This window comes from Nicotiana tomentosiformis, chromosome 10 (assembly GCF_000390325.3).
Source record: "Nicotiana tomentosiformis chromosome 10, ASM39032v3, whole genome shotgun sequence".
Lineage (NCBI taxonomy): Eukaryota > Viridiplantae > Streptophyta > Magnoliopsida > Solanales > Solanaceae > Nicotiana > Nicotiana tomentosiformis.
The window spans coordinates 17,179,542-17,203,530 of record NC_090821.1 but is presented as its reverse complement, the minus strand read 5'-3'; the positions used below and the strand labels follow the sequence as shown (position 1 = coordinate 17,203,530).

Genomic DNA, 23,989 nt, shown 5'->3' with positions numbered 1-23,989 from the left:
AAAGCGTCTGTTGTGTTAAGGGGATTATATAATATATATATATATACACGCACGACACAAATATGTTTCTGCCCTACTTTGTGCAGTGTAGCTTGGACGTTCTTCCATGCTGAACCGGTTTTAGAGAAAAATCAATTCTAATAGCTCTGTCTTAACTCTAGCATAAAAAATATAGTAGTACTTCTAATTAACAATACAAGACTGAGCTTGAAGTAAACATTCTTTATATTTTTTTTAAAAAAAAAACAAGACTGAGCGTTATACTTGGTTGCTCATTATAACTTGTATATATAGCTTCAGTCTTGAAGAAACCTCAAACCATGAATTCAACTAAATGTTTACCCATAAAACGGTACAGTTGAATATATAGCGTGGTTTATAGACAAGCGAATCGACTTGATCTCAAAATGATAAATAAATTAAATAAAATACAAGACTTAGCATTAAAATCGAAATAAAATAGCACACAACTTGGTTCCGGAAGCAAGTCTTCCAAAGGCATCAATAAGGACAACGTTAGACAGAAAACAAGCATTAAAGAGAACAAGTACAATACCGATGATGCATTGTGCATGGCGTTATTTATCATACACTCCCCCTAAAGAGAGTGTATTTTCTTCTTATCTTTCTCTGAATCCAGCGGCTTCAAATAATTGGCGAGTTCCATGTCACGCCCCAAAACCGAGGAGCGCGACCGGTGCTCAACCGAGTGAACCCGACCGAGCAAGCCTGTTAGAATCCTTCTACCCAAACTCATTCATGAATAAAGAGAATATATCTTTTCCTTAATTAAACAATAAAATGGCCATGTCTGCAATTACCAATTTCTTACCATAAGTTTCACCATTTTTAAAGTCTCAAATGGACAAGTAATACAACCACAACATAGCATAGTTTGTCTTTCCCAGCACCAATACACAACCCACACTATGTCTACGGAGCCTCTATGGATAAAGAATACAATGATAATGCCAGCAACAAGGCCCCGGCTATACCTCAAACAGAATACACAAAGTACAAAATATTCATGACCCCGGAATGAAGTGGGGCTCACCAAGTCAGCTTGGAAGAAGGTGCACTGCTATCATTGACCAATATCTCCTGCTGTGGAACCACCTGCATCCATTGAAAGATGCAGCGCCCCCGGCAAAAAAGGACGTTAGTACTGTCGAATAGCAATAGTATGTATAACTAAACACCCTCTCAATTGAATGGCAAATAATACAAACAAGATTATTATTATATCAATGAAAGCCTTAATTAACATCAAACCTCAATTTAGGATCAAGATAGTGTTCAAATTAATTTTCATATCTCACATTGGGAGAATTTTAGTATCGATATACCATTGTTCACAATACCAGTACCACCGTATTCTTAGTACGGAGTCCGATCACGACCCGATCGGCTAGGTTATCTCATTAGAGATATCAACCACAATTACTCTTAATATCAATACTATCGTCTTTAACACGGAGTCCGATCACGACCCGATCGGCTAGGCTATCCATTAGGGACATCGACCACAATCACAATTTCAATTACAATTTTCAGCACAATCACCACCATGTGTACGTCATGGTGTCCGATCACGACCCGATCGGCTAGGCTGTCTTATTTGAGACATCAACCTTTTTATATCAATCATCGCATTTCATAATACTTTCACATCTTTTCATTTCATTGGCACTAGTGGCCATAATTATAATATCATTCTTGGCACGTTGGCCATATTCAGTATTTCATGCTCACCTTATCAATTTCAAGTATCATCCTCACCATCAACAACAAACACAATTCAAATCAAAGTGTGTAGTACACATGTGAGCAATTTAGAGTCTAATGCACATAGAGATATTTCACAAAATTTGGCATAATAGCCTTCATTTGAACTTGACTTAAAGTCGAAACATTATTAATGCACAGCCCGTATTTAAACACATCCTCAATTGGTAACATAACATGAATAGAGCATTTGGGATGCTTGTTGAATGTATATCTTTCAACCCAATCTTACTCGGAATAGCCAATTTCATAATGAATCACTCGGGACTTACATAATTTACATGAATATCGTGGGATTCAATTCTAAGAGAAGAGTTTAGCCAACATACCTCAATTGAGCTTTCTTAAACTTTAAAACGTTCCGGAATTCTTATCAACTTCAATCTATTTTAGAAATATAACAAATTGAATCAAAATTAAGAAGATGATCATGGTTCTAGCTCATTCGAGCATTTTATCAAAACACTAGGTGTGCACATGGTTTCAAGGTCCCTTTATGGAGGATTCCATCATCCCACAACCCTATCTTTACCATGCTTAGTTGAACAATCCTCCTACACCCCTTAATATCACATGCATGTAAAGTAATCAAATCTCATGCCCAAAAATTATCTTGTTAATTACCCATTTTCAGATGATTTCGAAATTAGGGTTTATGGTGTAGAATCTTACCTCTAGGATGAAGACCTTGTGAGCTTGCTTTCTTAATCTTCTAAAACTTGAGCAAGAATTGAAGAACAATTATTGAAGAACACCTTCTCACTCTAGGGCACTCTCTCTCTCTAAAATGTCAGATTATATCTCAAAAATGGCCCAAAACATGTATTTAACGAAGTAGGTTCGAGTTTTAAAAACCTAAAAATGAAGCTCCGGAACAGGTTCTGCGATTGCATATGCGACCGCATAATAGTTATGCAGACCGCATATCGGTCGCATAATTGGTGTCTAAAATGACCAAAAATCTGCCTGAGTTTGCGGTAACTATGCGGTCTGCATAACTGTTCTGCGGTCGTATAGTGCGCCGCGTAACTATTATGTGGTCGCATAATTGCTTCCAACTGACCCCATTAACTGCCTCACTCTGCGGCCATTATGCGGTCCGCAGAGTGATTCTACGGTCGCATAATGGACCGTAGAAATGCACTTTCCCACTTAGGATCATTCGTCCTCGAATTAGGGTCAAAATCTGTTATTAGCATCTTATGCAATTCACTTTTTCATACCACACACCAACAACCCCAAATTTGACTAACTCCCTAAATTTCCAAAAATTTTGCCAGAGTTTCCTTTGTAACTAGGCCTATCCACCTGTCCGAGAGCCCCAGAAACACATCCTAACAACATATAGGTAATCCAACAATGTAACATAATACAAAAGAACACCAATTGTGGCCTCACAAGCAATGTATTTCCAGAAAGGAACACCCTTAACGCCCATTGTATAGTTGATACAAAATTCATAGAAAGTAAGTTTTATAATGTTCCTAGATCACAACTTTAAATACATGGTCATTCAAACAAATAAGGATACTTTTTCTTCATTTCTCCCTTGGCCTCCCAAGTAGCCTCTTCAACCTGTTGGTTTCACCCCAACACATTCACGGAGGCAATTTCTTTATTTCTCAATTTTCGGACTTGCCGATCAATAATAGAAACCAGAATCTCTTCGTAAGTCAATTTCTCATTTACCTCAATAGTCTCAACCGGACCAATGAGTGTCGGATCTACAACTACTTTTTTCAACATAGACACATGAAACACCGGGTGTACTAATGACATCTCAGGTGGTAGCTCAAGCTTGTACGCCACCTCACTGATCCTCTGAATGATTTTGTACGGTCCGACATACCTCGGACCCAATTTCACTTTCTTACCAAATCGCATTACACCCTTCATGGGGGAAACTTTCAAGAATACCCAATCATTTCCTTTGAACTCCAAATCCCTATGACGAACTTCCGAATAGGATTTTTGACGAATCTGAGCAGTCTCCAACTGCTCCTTAATTATTTTAACTTTTTTCATAGCCTGATGAACGAGGTCTGGCCCTATTAACTCTGCTTCCCCAATTTCGAACCACCCAATGGGAGATCTACATCTCCTACCATATAAAGCCTCGAATGGTTCCATTTGAATACTAGCATGATAGTTATTGTTGGATGCAAATTCTATGAGTGGTAAATGATCATCCCATCTACCTTTGAAATCTAGAACACAAGCACGCAACATATCCTCAAGCGTCTGAATAGTCCGCTCTGCCTGCCCATCAGTATGCGGGTGAAATGTTGTACTAAGATTCACCTGAGTACCCAAACCTTGCTGAAATATCTTCCAAAAGTTAGCAGTGAATTGTGCTCCCCGATCAAAAATGATGGAAACTGGGGTGCCATGCAACCTGACTATTTCTTTGATATACAGCTGAGCATACTGCTCTGCTGTGTTAGTAGACTTAACCGAAAAAAAGTGTGATGACTTCATGAGTTGATCCACAATCACCCAAATTGAGTCAAACTTGCGAGAAGTGCACGGTAATCCTACCACAAAGTCCATATTAATCATTTCCCACTTCCACATTGGAATTTTTATGTTTTGTGCCAACACACTAGGCCTTTGGTGTTCGGCCTTCACTTGCTGACAATTTAGACATCTTGCCATAATGTCTGCCACATTCCTCTTCATATCATTCCACAAATAGACTTCCTTAAGATCATGATACATTTTTGTTGAACCTGGGTGCACGGAATACCTAGAAGTGTAAGCTTGAGTCAAAATTCTTTCACGGAGACCATCTACATTTGGAACACATAGTCGCCCTTGGTACCTTAGTGTACCATCATCCATGCCAAGAGAAAGGGCCATGGTCTTATGTTTATGAATCCCCTCTTTCAATTTCGCCAACAATGGATCGTTGTATTGTTTCTCTTTGACTTCAACAACAAGCGATGATTCAACCCTATTTTGCACAATTACCCCTCCTTCACTAGAGTCCGCAAGACGAACTCCCAAACTATCCAATCGGTGAACTTCTTTGGCCAATGGCCTTTGATATGCCTCCAGGTGTGCTAAGCTACCCATAGATTTTCGGCTAAGAGCATCCGCCACAACATTAGCCTTCCTCGGATGGTATAAAATATCAACGTCATAATCCTTAAGTAATTCAAGCCATCTTCTCTGTCTCAAATTCAATTCCTTCTATTTGAAAGTATATTGAAGGCTCTTATGGTCCGTGAATATATTCACATGGACCCCATATAAATAATGACACCAAATTTTCAATGCAAATACCACCACCGCAAGTTCTAAATCATGTGTTGGATAGTTATTTTCATGATTCTTTAGTTGCAGAAGCATAAGCTATCACCTTTCCATGTTGCATTAATACACATCCAATCCCGATTCTTGAAGCATCACAATATACCACAAATCTATCTATACCCTCTGGTAGAGTCAACACCGGTGCCGTAGCCAATCTTGCTTTCAATACTCAGAAACTCTTTTCACAAGCATCTGACCATTGGAACTTAATTGCCTTCTACGTCAATTTAGTCAATGGAGAGGCAAGAGTAGAAAACCCCTCCACAAACTTTCTATAATATCCAGCTAGGCCTAAGAAACTGCGAATCTTTGTTGGAGTTGTAGGCCTCGACCAATTCTTCACAGCTAAAATTTTCTGAGGATCAACCTTAATTCATTCACTAGAAACTACATGACCCAAGAATATGACTGATTCAACACAAAATTCACACTTTGAAAACTTTGCATATAACTGGTGCTGATGTAGGGTTTGTAGAACTACCCTGAGATGATCGGCATGGTCTTCTCGACTTCTTGAATATACAAGAATATAGTCAATAAACACTATCACAAAAGAGTCGAGGAATGACTTAAAAACTCGATTCATAAGATCCATGAAGGTTGTTGGGGCATTTGTTAGCCCAAAAGACATCACCAAAAATTCAAAATGCCCATATCGGGTTCTGAAAGTTGTTTTCAGAATATTCCGCTCCATGATCTTCAATTGGTGATACCCGGATCGTAAATCAATTTTGGAGAAGTACCTGGCATCTTGCAATTGATCAAACAAGTCATCTATCCTTGGCAGTGGGTACTTATTCTTGATTGTAACCTTATTAAGTTGCCGATAGTCAATACACATTCTCAGAGACCCATCTTTCTTTCTTACAAAAAGGACCGGTGCGCCCCAAGGCAACACACTTGGCTGAATAAAACCCTTTTCTAACAAATCTCTCAATTGCTCCTTTAGCTCTTTCAATTCTGTCGGTACCATTATGTAGGGTGGAATAGATATAGGATGCGTGTCTGGCATTACATCAATACCAAAATCAATCTCCCTGTCTGGTGGGATCCCAGGGAGTTCATTCGGAAAGACTACCAGAAATTAATTCACAACAGGCATAGACTCAAGTGTAGGTGCCTCAACATCGGTGTCCGTAACCCGGACCAAATTGTAAATACATCCCTTGTTGATCATTTTCGTGGCCTTAAGGTAAGAAATAAACCTAACCTTTAGCACTACATCATTACTCTTCCACTAAATAACCGGCTCATTTGGAAATTCAAACCTAACAGTTCTGGTTCGGCAATCAAGCTTGGCAAAACAAGAATAAAGCCAATCCATCCCCATTATCACATCAAAATCGACCATTCTTAATTCAATAAGATCGGCCACGGTGTCCCGACCATGCAACGTGACAACACAATCCCTATAAACCCGCACGGCCAAAATAGACTCATCAACCGGAGTAGATACAGAGAACGGCTCATAAAGTTGTTCTGGGTCTATCCCAAATTCCATAGCAAGATAAGGTGTGACATATCACAAAGTGGAACCGGGATCAATAAGAGCATATGCATCATGAGATTGGACAGTCAATATACCTGTAACAACATTTGGAGAAGCCTCTGAATTCTGGCGACCCCTCATACCATAGAAACGGCTAGATCCTCCCGAAATCTGTGCTCCACCCCTAGCTGCACCACGCCCTGCGTGTGTTGAAGTGCCTCGAGTTGGAGGAGGTGTTGCGGATGAAGTAGCTACAGAATTGGCTGGTTGTGTCGTGCCCCTGCCCGCACCCTGGCGGGACGAACGACAATCTCTCTGAATATGACCCCTCAATCCGTATCCGTAGCATATGGTTAAGTCCATGTAGCATATTCCTAGATGCATCTTTCCACACCTAGGGCATGGGGGCCTCCTCTGCTGCTGGAATCTACCACCATGATGACCCTGCTGATGTGAGCCCCTGTTGCCCTGACTGGGCCTGAAACGGCTCTGCTACTGCTGCTGACTGGGCCCTGTGGCAGTGCACTAGCCGAAGACTGAGCAAAGGACTGTGATGGCTCTGACGACCCTTCTCTTAAGGTTGACCTGCCGCCACCAGAAGAACCACCAAAGTTGCCTGTAGACCGGGCCTAATTACTACACTCTCGCTCCATTCTGTTCCTTAATTTGCGGGTCTCTGTGGCTGGAGCGAATGCCACCATCTTTCCATAGTTCATATCAGAATTCAAGGCAGCTGTAGAAGCCTCATTAATTACCAAAGGACTAAGGCCCTGTACAAATTGGCGCACTCTAGACTCCATAGTGGGCAACATGTAAATAGTATACTTAGATAGGTACGCGAATCAAATATGCTAATCCCACACACTCAGGCTACCTTGCCTCAAGTTCTCAAATTCAGCAGCATGGGCTGCCTTAGTCTCAGTAGGCAAGAAATGATCAATGAAGGCATAAACAAACTCACCCTACCTCGCCGGAGGGCTCCCTTCTTCACGGGACTCCTCCCATAGTTCAAACCAAGAATATGCTACCTCTTTCAGGTGGTAGGAGGCCAATTCCACTGCCTCTATCTCAGTAGCATGCATAACTCGAAAAACCTTGTGCATCTCATCAATGAAGTCCTGGGGATATTCCTCTAGGTTAATACCTGTAAACACTGGAGGATCCAACTACAGAAACCTGTTCACCCTGGAACTAGTAGAATCCCCTAGCTGACTGGAAGAAGTGGGTGCAACATTTGATCTCTGGGCCTGGGATGCCAATATTTGAGCCAACATCTATATGGCTCCCCTAATATCAATATCAGAAACACCAGAATCGGAAGCTAGAACTGGAGGCGGAACTGGTATATCAGTTGGAGGGACCGTTGCACCCTCAATAGGTGTAGGGACAGGTGCAGTCTGATCAGTTGTAGTAGAGTCAGGCAGTGTAGTAGCTGGAGAAATATTCTCACTCCTCGGGTGCTCACCCGCATCATCAATTATATGATCAACTATCACTCCTGGGGTGACATTGGCTCTTTGGTTAGTTCTTGCCTTCTTCTTAGGTGCCATGTACTGAAAATTAGAGCAACACAGGAGTTAAAAGAGGAACAATCTTACAACCAGCTTTATCGCACGATCAAGAATATGAAAGAAGGGTATTATTCCTAAATTCCCTTGTAGCATCCTAATTATAGATGTGGTCGACAACACACCGATAATAAGAACTCTAATAAACACTTCTCCGAGACATCCTAGGACATATTAAAACCTTAGGCTCCGATACCAAGTTTGTCACGCCCCAAAATCGAGGAGCGCAACCGACGCTCAACCGAGTGAACCCGATCGAGCAAGCCTGTTAGATTCCTTCTACCCAAACTCATTCATGAATAAAGAGAATATATTTTTTACTTAATTAAACAATAAAGTGGTCATGTATGCAATTATCAATTTCTTACCATAAGTTTCACCATTTTTAAAATCTCAAATAGACAAGTAATACAACCACGACATAGCGTAGTTTGTCTTTCCCAGCACCAATACACAACCCTTACTATGTCTACGGAGCCTCTATGGATAAAGAAAAGTACAATGATAATGCCGGCAACAAGGCCCCGGCTATACCTCAAATAGAATACACAAAGCACAAAAGATTCATGACCCCGGAATGAATTGGGGCTCACCAAGTCAGCTGGGAAGAAGGTGCACTGATATCACTGACCAATATCTCCTACTGTGGAACCACCTGCATCCATTGAAAGATGCAGCGCCCCCGGCAAAAGGGACGTTAGTACTGTCGAATAACACTAGTATGTATAACTAAACACCCTCTCAATAGAATGACAAATAATACAAACAAGATTATCATAATATCAATGAAAGCCTTAATTAACATCATACCTCAATTTAGGATCAAGACAGTGTTCAAATTAATTTCCATATCTCACATTGGGAGATTTTTAGTATCGATATACCATTGTCCACAATACCAGTACCACAGTATTCTCAATACGGAGTCCGATCATAACCCGATCGGCTAGGCTATCTCATTAGATATATCAACCACAATCACAATTTCAATTACAATTTCTAGCACAATTACCACCATGTGTGTAGCATGGTGTCTGATCACGACCCGATCGTCTAGGCTGTCTTATTTGAGACATCAACCTTTTTGTATCAATCATCGCATTTCATAATACTTTCACATCTTTTCATTTCATTGTCACTAGTGGCCATAATTATAAGATCATTCTTGGCACGTTGGCCATATTCAGTATTTCATGCCCACCTTATCAATTTCAAATATCATCTTCATCATCAACAACAAACACAATTCAAATCAAAGTGTGTAGTACACATGTGAGCAATTTAGAGTCTAATGCACATAGAGATATTTCACAACATTTGGCATAATAGCCTTCATTTGAATTTGACTTAAAGTCGAAACATTATTAATGCACAACCCATATTTTAACACATCCTCAATTGGTAACATAACATGAATAAAGCATTTGGGATACTCGTTGAACATATATCTTTCAACCCAATCTTACTCGGAATAGCCAATTTCATAATGAATCACTCGGGACTTACATAATTTATATGAATATCGTGGGATTCAATTCTAAGAGAAGAGTTTAGCCAACATACCTCAATTGAGCCTCCTTAAACTCTAAAACGTTCCGGAATTCTTAGCAACTTCAATCTATTTTAGAAATATAACAAATTGAATCAAAATTAAGAAGATGATCATGGTTCTAGCTCATTTGAGCATTTTATCAAAACACTAGGTGTGCACATGGTTTCAAGATCCTTTTATGGAGGATTCCATCATCCCGCAACCCAATCTTTACCATGCTTAGTTCAACAATCTTCCTACACCCCTTGATATCACATGCATGTTAAATAATCAACTTTCATGCCCAAATATTATCTTGCTAATTACCCATTTTCAAATGATTTCGAAATTAGGGTTTAGGGTGTAGAATCTTACCTCTAGGATGAAGACTTAGTGAGCTTGCCTTCTTAATCTTCCAAAACTTGAGCAAGAATTGATGAACACCTTATCACTCTAGGGCACTCTCTCTCACTCTAAAATATCAGATTATATCTCAAAAATGGCCCAAAATGTGTATTTAATGAAGTAGGGTCGGATTTTAAAAACCCCAAAATGAAGCTCCGGAACATGTTCTGCGGTCGCATATGCGACCGCATATCGGTCGCATAATTGGTGTCCAAAATGACCAACAATCTGCCTGAGTCTGCGGTCACTATGCGGTCTGCATAATTGTTCTGCGGTCGCATAGTGCACCGCATAACAGTTATGCGGTCACATAGTCGACCGCATAATTGCTTCCAACTGACCCAATTAACCGCCTCACTCTGCGGCCATTATGCGGTCCGCAGAGTGATTCTGCGGTCCGTAGAAATGCACTTTTCCGCCAAAAATCTTTCTTTACTTTCTAGTGCATTGTTCAACCCAAAACGTCCGAGCCGCCGCGAGCAAGCTCGCCGCGAAGAATTTCTATAATACTCAACACGTAAAACCAATTCGGCACCACAAAACATTATTTTTTTTTTGCAAATTTTTATGGGACCTTACATTCCACCAGACGGGACATCAGGTGGCACTCTATGGATACCGAGAGGGAGACACTCTTCCTCCCCTGGGGATCTGCAGAAGAGGGCGATTAGTTGTGCCCCAAATTCCCGTGGTCAAGGGACTGGGGAGGAGGGACATCCTCCTCTCGGGCGTCTGCGGCCGGTGGGGGAGACGTAACAGTTGCTGGTGATGAAGGTATGGCCGGCATGGATGGAGATAAAATTGATGGTGTTGTAGGTTGAGAAGCAGTTGCGGCAGAGGCAGTGCTGGTTGTTGGTTTCTCACCAACTGAAGGCAAAAGAGGCCAGGTACTCAACCTCATAGTACCGGAAGCAGCGACTGGGACTGAGAAACAAGAATCAACATTCTCCACTAAGTCAAACTCTCCCTAGAGCGCTCGGACATCGCCTTCGGTTGGGTTTCTAAGCTCTCCAGATTGAGCATTCTATTGAGTTGATAAATATCGTTGTCTCCTTCAAAGAGAAGCCTCTTCATCACTGGCTTCCCCGTCATCATCAATAACCACAGTGGTTGTGGCTGGCTCGTGCGCGGCTTTCTTCACCTTCTTATTTTTACCCTCGGCCGAGGAAGAACGTTGCATTTTTGGTTGCTTGTTCTCTGGCCTGAGACTCCAATAAAAAGCACCTACACTGAAAGCAGACCCAAGGGCACCTGTTCGGGTGAGAGCCTCCTTCAACAACCTCGCAGCCTCTGCATCAAAAAGGTATGGAGGTAGAACCCTGAGGGAGACATGAATCAAACAAAAAGGTAAGGTTAGCCAATTTTCTTATGTACAAAGATAGAATGAGGGCAAAATCAGTTTACCATGGTTCTTGGCCCTCCACCCGTACTTGGGGGCCAACTCTTTCTACCAGCGGATCTCAGGCGTGGTGGTGTCTAGAATCTTCTGAACCCACCGGTCCAGACCTTTGATGCTTGGTGGTATCCACCGAATTACTGAAATAACGAAAGAAAAAGGGTTAACAATGACATGAAACAACCTATATTTTAAGAGAAAAGGGTAAATTGTGATCTTACGTGAACGAGTCCAAGATTCAGGCAAAGACGGAGTTGTAACCGGGATGATATCCACTACTGTAAATTCGGTAAAAACCGACCAAAACATCCGACTAACTTTGGTCGATAATGGCCAATAACAGTCCAAAATGCGACCATTTATGTGTGGACAGTATTTTAGCGGTCGGAAAGGCATACCGACCAAAGTTGGTCGGAAATTACCAACCAACTTTGGTCGGTCAATTAAATTCAAAAAATAATATTGCAAAAAAAAAAACCGACCAACTTTTAATCAAAAGATTCACCATCTGGGAATCGAACCGGGGTCTGTACTGTGGCAGGATACTATTCTACTACTAGACCATTGGTGCATTTTATTTTAAGACTGTCTTTTATTTGATTTATACTCTTTAATTGTATTTTCGCACGAAAATAACCGACCAAAGTTGGTCGGTTTTATTAAAAAATAAAATTACCGACCAAAGTTGGTCGGTTTTTTAAAATGACCGGCCGAATTAACCGACCAATTTTGGTCGGTTTTGTTAATATTAATTTTTTTATTTAAATTGAAAAACCAACCAAAGTTGGTCGGTTTCTTTAAAAATAAATTTCGCGGGACTCAAAAATAGTTTCCTGCATTTTTGCGCCAAAGAAAATCGACCAAAGTTGGTCGGTTTCGTAAAAAAAAAAATTAAAAAATAAAATATTTTGAAAAACCGAACAACTTTTGTCGGTTTTTTGGACGGTTTTTTGACCGACCAAAGTTGGTCGGTTTTTGCCAAATTTCTAGTAGTGATCCCTGGTGGCAATAATGACAAACTACTCCATCCATCAACGGTCATTCATGCTTGTAAGCAAATCATGGTGGCCACGCTTGCTGAAATTTACTACTCCCCCACGAAAGATCTTGGGGGAGTAGAGGTTCATCATATGAGCTAAGGTGAGGGGCTTCTTCATTTCCTGGCACAGCCGCCAAAGACAGGCCACTGTTTGCCACACCGAAGGGCCCACCTGTTCCAAACAAACTTGGTACCGGTGGCACAACTCCAAAATCACAGGGTCAAGTCCCCTGCTCAAAGAAAACAGACCCAAAGTGAAGGGATACGTGTAAACATACGTAAAACTCTTCTTAGTGAAGGTCACTCGCTCCACCAGATCGAGAGCAATGATGTTTAAGGCATGGCAGTCACAGTCCTCCTTCACAGCAGGAATACTGGAAAGGCAAATAGAAGAAGAGAATTTGCCAACAACCCAAGTGTGAGGGTTTGAAGTAGGGAACTTCTCTTCGAAGTCCTTGGCTGTATTGAGATGTTTGGAGATGATGGTGCTCACCGTAGGAGGGTCAGCATCAACATCGACATCTTTGTCTTTGCTACTCTTCGGGCCCCCACCGAAGAAAAGACCTGAGTTCTTGGAAGAATTAGTGAAAGAAGCCATAATCAACAGAAGATGATAAGAGTTTTTTGAAGAAGATCAAAGAAAGATGAAAGTAGAAAACAGTTGAATGCAAAGAAGTTGAGAGAGTTTATGAAACTGTTAAGTGTAAAAGAAGAAGAATGAGGCGTATAAGTAAAGGAATAGGCGGCTAAAATTATGGCCATGATTAATTGCTAAATCGTGAAGTAACACGTGTTTGGGGCATTAAATACAAAGAGACGTGCGTCTTATCAAGCATCAGAAACTTTTCAGAAGGGTTCAGAACATTTCCTATCAAGAAAGGAATCTTCACCAAGACCGAGGACAATTGATGAATTGTAACGGGAAGAAGATTCCCGTCAAGATGTGCCACCGGAAAGTAGGGGGACTATCTGTATAGGGTAAAATTAGTCTATATTAAATGCTCGAATGACATAATGACACGTGAAACTGAGGGCAGACGGAAGATGAAGCAAGTGAAAACCAAGACCAAGGACAACGGCTTCGGTTGGCACCAGGTAGATCCTGAAGGGAACATTATCAACGGGAGCAAACGAATATTTATCACCAAATGACATTCAATAAAGAATATTTCTCAGTATAAAGTATGAAGCCATTGCAGAGAATTTTGGCATTCATGACCTGCCGTTACATATTCATCAATGGCCCTCATTGTTGTCATTTAAGAGGGGATTGATCCTAGGACCTTATTCCCTAGGTATAACTATAAATAGTGGCTTCAACAACCATTTTAACAAACGAAAATTCTGACAAACTTATGTTATACACTATTCCAAGCTAAATACTCCCTCCGTTTCAATTTATGTGAACCCGCTTGACTGGGCATGAAGTTTAAGAAAAGAAAGAAGACTTTTGAACTTGTGGTGTAAAATGAGGCAGATATATTTTATGTGGCTATAAATCATTGCATAAAGGTAAATTATTTCCAAATAAGGAAAGAGGTCATTCTTTTTTAGCACGGACTAAAAAGGAATTAGGTTCACATAAATTGAAACGGAAGGAGTAATACTTTTTTTATTGCTGTCTTCAGAAGCCTTGCTCCCGGAACCAAGTTATTTGCTATTTTATCTCGATTTCAATGCTAAGTCTTGCATTTTATTTAATTTATTTATCATTTTGGGATCAAATCGATTCTCTTGTCTATAAACCACATTATAAATTTAACTGTACCGTTTTACAGGTAAACGATGCACCATGCAGCAGCGGTATTGTATTTGTTCTCTTTACTGTTTTTTTCTTCTTGACTTGCTATGACAGGGTTTCTAACTTGGGTATTTGATTCGCATGCCAACTTTCTTGCATCTGAGGGCCTTTAGAAATTGATCCTCGATAAATAGGGACTTAAGTCCGAGCGGGATAAACTGTTGGCCGAGAGGGACCAACTCACCGCACGCCTCCCGGTATTAGAAGCGAAGGCCACTAAAGCGAGTGATCTCAAGGCCCGAATGCAGCTTCGCGAGCAGGAAGTAGTGGCCCTTAATCACGGAACTTCTCAATTAAATGTTCAATTCCAAGAAGATAAGGCTAAGTGGTCTAAAGTTCAATATGTCGTGCTTGCTGCTGTCGAGCGCGAGACTGCCTCCATTGAGCGAGTGAATAACTTGGAGGCAGCCTTGAATTCCAAGGCTGAAGAGGCTGCTGCTGCAGAAGAGAAGTGTACCCAGATGGAGGATAGGTATAAGAGGATCATGAAAAATAATAAGGTTTATATAACCACTATCCGTTACCTTGATCTTAGCCTTAGCGCCATGAGATCCGAGCGGGATGGCCTTTTGGTCGAGGTTGATTAGCTTAAATCAGAACTTTAGCGCCAAGGGGATTCCCTTATCATTGAAAAACACACTTTATGTATCATATGAGGAGTAAAACCTTGGAATAGGCTAAATCGAGTGTCATTGATATTGACGATGAGATCGCCAAGGCCCGAGCGCTGGAGTTAACTGCTCCAGGACACCTTCCATCTCAGCCTGATGCAACTTATGCACGGTTGAATAGCATTTGGTCTGATATCATGTTTTGCTTCCCATTAGGAATTTTTCACCCAGCCAAAGACTATTTAACCATCCCGTAGTGGTTTGTTGTTTCAATGCCTTGTCATTTAAAGGTCTTATCTTTGCTGATGAAGTTTTCTTCGTAGTATGCTTTCTGTTGCTGCTTCATCAAAAACCTTTCCAAAAAAACTCAATTGGGACAAAAATTGGGCGAAGGGAAAAGGAGTGTAGCACATACTTTCAGTATAAGTGATGCCCATCAGCAATAATACCTTTTGAGGTGAGCCACATTCCAGTTGCTCGGCAATTTGACTCTGTCTTGGTTCTTTAGTTCATATGACCCTTTCCCGGTGAAAGCTGAAACCCGATAGGGGCCTTCCCACGTTGGACTCAGCTTTCCCGCGTTGAGCTCCCGGTGTTTTGAGTAACTTTCCTCAAAACCAAGTCTCCCATTTTTAAATAACGGAGATTGGCCTTTCAGTTATAATACCTTTCCATTCTTTGTTTCTGGGCCATCACCCTTATGTGCGCCAAGTCCCTGCGTTCGTCAAGCAACTCCAATTTGACCAGCAATGCTTCGTTGTTTGTTTCTTCGTCCGCCCAAAAGTAACGCAAGGTTGGTTCTCCTACTTCCACCGGGATTAGAGCTTCTACACTGTATACGAGAGATAAAGGTGTCTCTCCCGTGCTTGACTTGGTCGTCGTTCAGTATTCCCACAGCACTCCCGGTAACTCTTTGGGCCACTTGCCTTTGTCTGCTTCCAACCTCTTTTTGAGGTTTTGAATAATCACATTGTTGGTTGATTCTACTTGCCCGTTTGCGCTCAGATGGTACGGTGAATATGTGACTCATTTAATTTTCAGGTCTTAAAGGAATTTTGTGACCTTTGAGCCTATGAACTGTGGCCCGTTGTCGCAGGCAATCTCCTTCGGTATTCCAAACTGACAAATTATGTTTTCCTATAGGAAATCGACCACTTCGCGCTCGCCAATTTGTTTGTAAGGACTTGCATCAACCCACTTGGTGAAGTGATCAGTTAAAATTAAATGAAATCTTACCTTCGGGGGAGCCGGTAGCAGCGGCCCGACTATATCCATCCCGTATTTCATGAATGTCCATGGGGATAGTGCCGAATGCAGCAAATCTGCCGGTTGGTGCACTAACGGTGCATGGCGTTGACACTTATCGTATTTCTGAATGAATGCCTTTGCGTCTTGTTCCATCCGAGTCCAGTAGTATCCTTCCCTAACTAATTTTAGCACCATCAAATTCAGACCTGAATAATTCCTGCAAATTCCTTCGTGAACCTCTCTCATGACGTAGTTTGCCTCCAAGGCTCCCAAACATCGGGCCAACGGGCCTTGGAATGACCTTCTATATAATTGTCCTCCCGATAAGCTGTAACGAGCTACTTTGGTGCGGAGTGCTCGGGATGCCTTCGGGAAGCTTGTCGTGCTCGAGGTAATCAATGATCTCATTCCTCCAGTCCCATACTAGGTTGGTTGTATTTACTTCACAATAACCATCCACATCCAGTACCGAATGCATGAGCTGAACGATGGTACCAGAATCGGATCCCTTTATTTTCGTGGACAATCCCAAATTGGCTAATGTATCCGCTTCTGTATTTTCTTCTTTTGGGATATGGGTGATCGACTTCCCTGAATTGCGCAAGCACAAATTAAAATTTAACCACATATTGCTGCATGCGCTCCTCTTTAGTGTCGAAGATTCCATATACTTGATTTACCACAAATTGGGAATTGTATTTGATTTCAATGACCACAGAGTCTAGCCCTCGGGCCAGTTCAAGTCCTGCAATCAACGCCCCATATTCGGCTTCATTGTTAGTCAAGGGAATATTTTTTATGGCCTACCTCAAGATTTCTCTCGATGGTGTGATTAAGACCACCCCGAGCCTAAACCCTTTTCACGTTAGAAGCTCCGTCTGAGAACAAGGTCCAAACTCCTGATGTTATTTCCGACAGCATCACCGCTTCTTTTGCTGCCAAAGGTAGTATCCTAGGACTAAAATCGGCCACAAAGTTGACCTGACAACTCAGGATTGTGAAGGGCATTCCATAGGAGAAAAGTTTTAACCACGGCTATCGGGTGGCACTGAAAATAAGGCCTAAGCATTCGAGCGGCGACTACGAGAGCTAAGGCCAGTTCTTTGAGGCGCGGATAACAATTTTCCGCTCCCGATAAAATTTTACTAACATAATAGATAGGATATTGCGTACCTTCATCCTCCCGGACTAGAACATCACTTACCGCTACCTCCAAGACCGCTAAGTATATTAGAACCTGTTCACCTTCCTCCAATCTTGATAGTAACGGAGGGCTTGATAGATACCGTTTCAGGTCTTTTAGAGGATATTGGTATTCTAGAGTCCATTTAAAGTTGTTATTCTTCTTCATAAGTGAGAATATGTGATGACAAGATAGAAAAATGAACCTTCTTAGAGCGGCCAGTCTTCCGGTTAGCCTTTGGACTTCTTTCATGCTTGTCAGTTGGTCTGGAATGTCCTATATGGCTTTAATCTTATTAGGATTGACTTTAATCCCACTTTGTGACACCAGGAAGCCCAAAATATTACACACACTTTTCAGAGTTGAGCTTCATGTTGTGCTTTCTTAGGATATCAAAGGTTCACTGGAGGTGTTTCAAATGGTTACCTGCATTTAAAGACTTAACCAGCATATCATCTATGTACACTTCCGTTGTTTTCCCTATTTGCTTTTTGAACATTTTATTCACAATCCTCTGATAAGTGTCTCCGGCATTTTCAAGCCTGAAGGGAATCACATTGTAGCAATATGTGCCAAAGTTCGTTATGAACGAAGTGTTTTCCTAATCCTACGGGTTCATCTTAATTTGGTTGTACCCAGAATAGGCATCGAGGAAACTCATCAACTCGTGTCCGGCCGTTGCATCAATCATTCGATCAATGTTTGGCAGTGGGAATGAGTCTTTTGGGCATTCCTTGTTCAAATCCTTATAATCTACACACATACAGAATTTATTATTCTTTTTCGGAACTAATACTACGTTAGCTAGCCAGTCGGGATATTTTACCTCCCGGATTGAACCGATGTTGAGAAATTGAGTTACCTCTTTTTTAACAAACCTGTTTCTGACCTCGACAACGGGGCGCTTCTTTTTCCTTACCGGCAGGATGCTTCAGTCCAGGCTTAGCTTGTACACGGCCACCTCTAACGAGATACCTATCATATCCGCGTACGACCTTGCAAAACAATAAATGTTAGTTTTAAGAAATTCAATAAATCCTGACCTGATCTCAGGGTTGAGGCATGTCCCCAAGTGAAATTTTCTCTCCAAGAATTTTTTGAACAAGGCCACTTGTTCGAGTTCTTGCGATGTGGATTTGGTTGCGTCTGTCTCTTTCGATACCTGAAAATATCTTGGTACTTGGTGGGATTCCGACAGCTCCTCCCCTTTGTTATCTTTGTTTGGTTCGGGAGTAGGCATCGATTCCTATAATTGTTATGCCTCATGTTCCTTCCCTTTATTGCTAGAAATTGAGACTGCGTTCATTTCCCTTTCTGCTGGTTGATCTCCTCTTATTTGTTTGATTCCCTCTGGAGTTGGGAATTTCAAAAGTTGGTGATACGTTGACAGTACGGCCTTTATCTCATGTAGCCATGGTCTGCCAAGAATTATGTTATAGCCCATGTCGCCGTCTACTACTTCAAATAAGGTAGTCTTCATGAACTCTTCGGCGTTCGTGGGCAGCAAGATCTCCCCTCGGGTTGTCACACTTGCTAACTTGAACCCGACGAGGAGTTTTGTTACCGGAATGATGCTTCAGGTTAGCTTGGCTTGTTCTATCACTTTCCATTGAATGATGTTGGATGAACTCCCTGGGTCAACCAAAATACGTATAACCTTGAAATCTAAAACGTTAGGAGAAATTACTAGGGCATCGTTGTACGGCAGTAGAAGTCCATCAGTGTCTTCTTCTGTGAAGGTAATGTCGTCCTTGGTGACTTTCAGGAGTCTCTTGCTATGAGTCACTAATACATTTGTCTTTTCTTTTGCCGATTAGGTTACACCGTTGATATCGTTCCCCCAAAACACCATGTTGATGGTTAGTCGAGGACGGTCTTGCTCTATCTTTGAAGGCTCTACGTCCTCTCGACTGCGGCCATAGTTGTCACTTAAGAATTCCCTGAGATGGTCGTTCTTTAACAGCGTTGCAACCTCCTCGTGCAGATGTCGGCAGTCCCCAGTCTGGTGGCCGTTAGTCCCGTGATATTTACACCATAAATTAGGATCCCTCTAGTTGGGATCGGATCTCGTTGGCCTCGAGAACCGTGCATTCTTGATGATCCTCATCGCTGATACTAGCTTTACTATTCTAACGTTGAAATTTACTCGGACAAACTTGTATAAGTGTAATCCCTGGAACTCGGCATCTTTTTGTCCTGCAACAACCTGTTGTTCCGGCAGCGGTCAACCCTTCTATCGGGAGCGAACCTATCCACCGACTGGAAACCCTTGTTGTTGTGTCACGTAGGGCAATAAACGACCCTTAGATGACCGTCGAGCTACATCAAAGTCTTCTTTTGATTTATCCCTATTCCTTTCTCGATCTCGACCTTTGGTTGATACCGGGAACCCGAGTTGATCATCTTATATCCTTATCCTTGATTCATAACAGTTATGGACATCTGCCCAAGTAGTTTCCTAGAACTCGAGCAGGCTTTCGTTCAATTTCCAGAAGGCGTCGGGTCTCCTAGGGTTGAACTTAGTAAATGTCTCAGCTTCCCATTCATTTGGTATGACCGGTAACATCATCCTTTCATTCTGAAACCTGATCACAAACTCACGTAGCAACTCGAACTCTCCTTGTAAAATTCTAAATATGTCCGCCTTCCGGGCCTGGACCTTCTTGGCCCTGGCATGGGCCTTGATGAAAGAATCTGTAAGCATCTCAAAGGAATCTATTGAGTGTTCAGGTAAGAGTGTGTACCATGTCAAGGCCCCCTTCATGAGGGTTTCTCCGAACTTTTTAGCAGGACCGACTCAATCTCATGTTCAGCCTAGTCATTTTCTTTCACCGCCGTCGTATAGGTGGTGATGTGCTCCTAAGGGTCTGAAGTCCCATCATATTTCGGTATGTCTGGCATTTTGAACTGCTTCTGAATCAACTCGGTGTTGCGCTTGATTTGAATGGCAACTGGGTATATTTCTTTGAGTCAGGGCTCTTCAGCATTGGTGGTGAGCCCAAAATTTTGTCCATTCGAGCATGGAATTCTTTTGTGTTATGGTCCATCTGCTCGTTCATTTCCCATATGATCCGCATGAGCTCGGTTTAAAGGGATCATTGTTGTTATCATTACCGGATCCGCTGTCGATCCCCCTGGCTCTGTCGAAGTCGACCTTACCCCTCGGGGTATTGTTATCAACCCTTTGCGCTGTTTGATTTACGAGAGCACTGGGAGGAACATGTCCTCTTCCATTCACGTTGTTGGAAGCACCTGACAACGCTTGCCTTAGTTTTGTGATGTCCTGGTCTTGCCGTGAGAGATGGACCATGATGGCCTTTTGCTGATCTCTCAAGATCCTCACCATTTTCGCAACATGCTCGTCTTCAGCATCATCAAGAGTCGCCTTTCCGTACATGTCAGGGATATCGCCCGTTATGAACCGGCATTGCTACGTCCTCCTTGTTGTGGGTGTCACTGATCGAATCCTAGTGTTGAGGCAGATTTTCTTGTGCCTCAATGTTGTGTGAGATGTTGACATCGTTAGGTGCCATCTTTTACAATTTTTGCTAAGAAACAAAGAATCAAGCTGGTTAGTGATAGATGCAAGGATCAACTCAATTATGTAATTGTTGAAGCCCCACGGTGGGCGTCAAACTGTTTACCCGTAAAACGGTACAGTTGAATTTATAGCGTGGTTTATAGACAAGCAAATCGGTTTGATCTCAAAATGATAAATAAATTAAATGAAATACAAGACTTAGCATTGAAATCTAGATAAAATAGCAGACAACTTGGTTCCGTAAGCAAGGCTTCCGAAGGCAACAATAAGAATAATGTTAGACAGAAAATAAAGTATTATTTAGCTTGGAATGGTGTGTAGCATAAGTTTATTAGAATTTCCGTGTGTTACAATGGTTGTTGAATCCACTATTTATAGTGATACCTAGGGAACAAGGTCCTAGAATCAAGCCCCTCTTAAATGACAATAATGGGGGCTATTGATGAATATGTAACGGTAGGTCATGAATGCCAAAATTCTCTGTAACGGCTGTGTATTTAATACTGAGGAATATTCTTCATCGAATGTAATCTGGTGACAAACATTCGTTTGCTCCCGTTGATAATGTTCCCTTCAGGATCTATCTGGAGTCATTATCCTCGGTCTTGGTTTCCACTTGCTTCATATTCCGTCCCCCTCCCTCCTCCCCCCTCCCCCTCCCCCTCCGGGTTTCACGTGTCACTCTGTCATTCGAGCATTTAATATAGACTGATGTTACCCTATACACTAAACATGACAACTTCAATTAAAATTTGAATCATCCTAGTCACTCCACTCTTTCCATCTATGTTGCTCGATCCTCCAAAAGTAAGTGCCGCCTTCCATATCGAACAATCCGAAAAATGCACGATTTCTAAAGGATCTAATATGGGTGCAACAATATTTTTGGAGAACTCGAACATCTTTTGGTCAAGATTGAATTGGTCTCCTTTCATTTTATCTCTGCAATTGATTGCTGGCAACTTTGGAGGCCAATGCATGCCTTGAAAAGAAAAAAGGCCAACTGCAATAAGTTCAATTGAGCTCGGCTCAAGATTCCTAGAATTATGCTGTGAATACTAATATAGAGATTATTATGTGTGAATTTTGAGACCAAAGTAAATAATTAGCTTTAGTCAGTTAGTATATAAGTATAAGTGTACGTTCAAACAAATTTAAATTCTAAGTTATTTTGAATTCTTAGAGTATAGATTCTCATCATAGTTTTAATATATATATAAAACGATATTAGAGTGTTTTAATTTTGTGAGATATTTTGTTATTCTGTGTATTTTATCAATGTATTCCTGATGCACATGCAACGTATCTTTCAGCATCTGCCTCCACTAAATCTATATCTTAATTTAAAATATGTTTAGTACATTCTATTTTGTGTAAAGTAATATATAGATATTTACATAAAATTCGGGGTACTACTTTTCAAATTAAAAAAATACAGTAAAATCTCTCCAAATTAATACGTCTGCAAATTAATATATTCTCTAAGATAATATTTTTCTCTGATTCCGACTTGGGCGGGCGGAGAAAATCACCGATTTCGATAAGATAATAAGATAATATATTTTTCAAAGCCCCCTATATAAATATATGGTCCCATTAATATTATAAATTAATAATTCTTTAAAATTACAAAAATATCTAAGAAGATTTAGTGAAATATGATTCTAGTATTTTTTTAATTTTTTCTTAAAATTTAAATCTAGTTGAAGCTCATCTCTAACTTTTCTTATTGCATCCAAAAGTTCTGGTGTTGTCTTCTCGAACTGCACCAAAAAATTGTGAAGAGTTCTAGACGTGATAAGTGCTTCCTTACGCGTAATTGGTTCCAAAGGTATTGTATCATCTTCAGCTTCATCATCAACATTATTTTCTCCGATGGTATCCATAATTTCTTCTAAAGTCTGCACCTCTGAACATGTATCATTTTCATCCGGGTAATCCAACAGGCTATTGACATCTATTTTATGGCGATAACCGAGATCATTAATCATGATCTCAAGTTCATGAATGTTGTTTTCACAAGTGGGATCATTTAAATTCCTTGAGGCTTCATCCCCCGAACGAATTTTGTAGTGTCGAAAATAATTTGCTATTGTCTCTTACTGAACACTTTCCGTCCAAGCCGCGATCGCAAGATTGATAGCATCCAAAACATTAATCTTTCCTGGATCAATTTGTCCCAGCTCATAGCCTTCTAATATCCTATGGTAAAATCTACTATGATAATGCATCTTGAAAGCTCTTATTATCCCAGCATCACAAGGTTGAATTTTTGATGTCATGTTGGGTGGCAAGAAAAGAAATTCAATATTTTGTAGTCCTTCAATATTTCTTAGATGTGCTGGACAATTATCTATCACAAGAAAAATTCGTCTACCATGCATTTTGTGGTCAAACCAACGAATATATTCATCAAAAAGCACAATTGTCATCCATGCTCTTTTGTTTGCATGATAGTAACAATTCAAGTTGTTCATGTTGACATTCTTAAAGCAACGTGGCTTTGCATATTTTTCAATTTTCAGATCTATCCTCATTGCAATAAATAACAATTGTGAGCCTTTCTTTGTCCTGCTTTCTTCCTTCAAGTTGCTTCGTAGCAAGAGAATGATCAGTTGTGACCTATAAAAAAAACTAGTTTCATCCATATTAAAACATCTTTCAGAGAGAGCTGGTATATTTTTTCCCTTATGCACTCCAGTTTCGTCTCCATGTCTTCTATATCAACCGACCACTCTCTCCAAAATAACAAAATGACTTGATACCACGTCTTATCTTGAATTTCTCAAGCCAACCTTGAGAAACGTTGTGCTCAAAATCTTGTTGAGGATATAAAAGTTCCATTGTATCTCTCGCCCTTTTCAAAATTAACTCTCCGGTTATATTGACAAAGTCTTGGTATTGGAGAAACCACTCATAAACAACCTTCTCCATGTATGGAAATTTTGCTGGCTTGTGCCGCTTGATATCCTTTCATTTTTCTAAATTAGCCGAAAGATACTCAACTGATCATTTGAGTGTGTTTGATATTGTACCTTGACTAACTTTCAAATAAAAATTTTCATCAAGCCACAACT

At 40.9% G+C, this 23,989-nt stretch overlaps 1 pseudogene; it reads right to left on the bottom strand.

Moving 5' to 3' along the window:
• Window positions 1-22,576: 22,576 nt before the first annotated feature.
• On the bottom strand, window positions 22,577-23,989 carry LOC104104246 (CENP-B homolog protein 2-like; annotated as a pseudogene).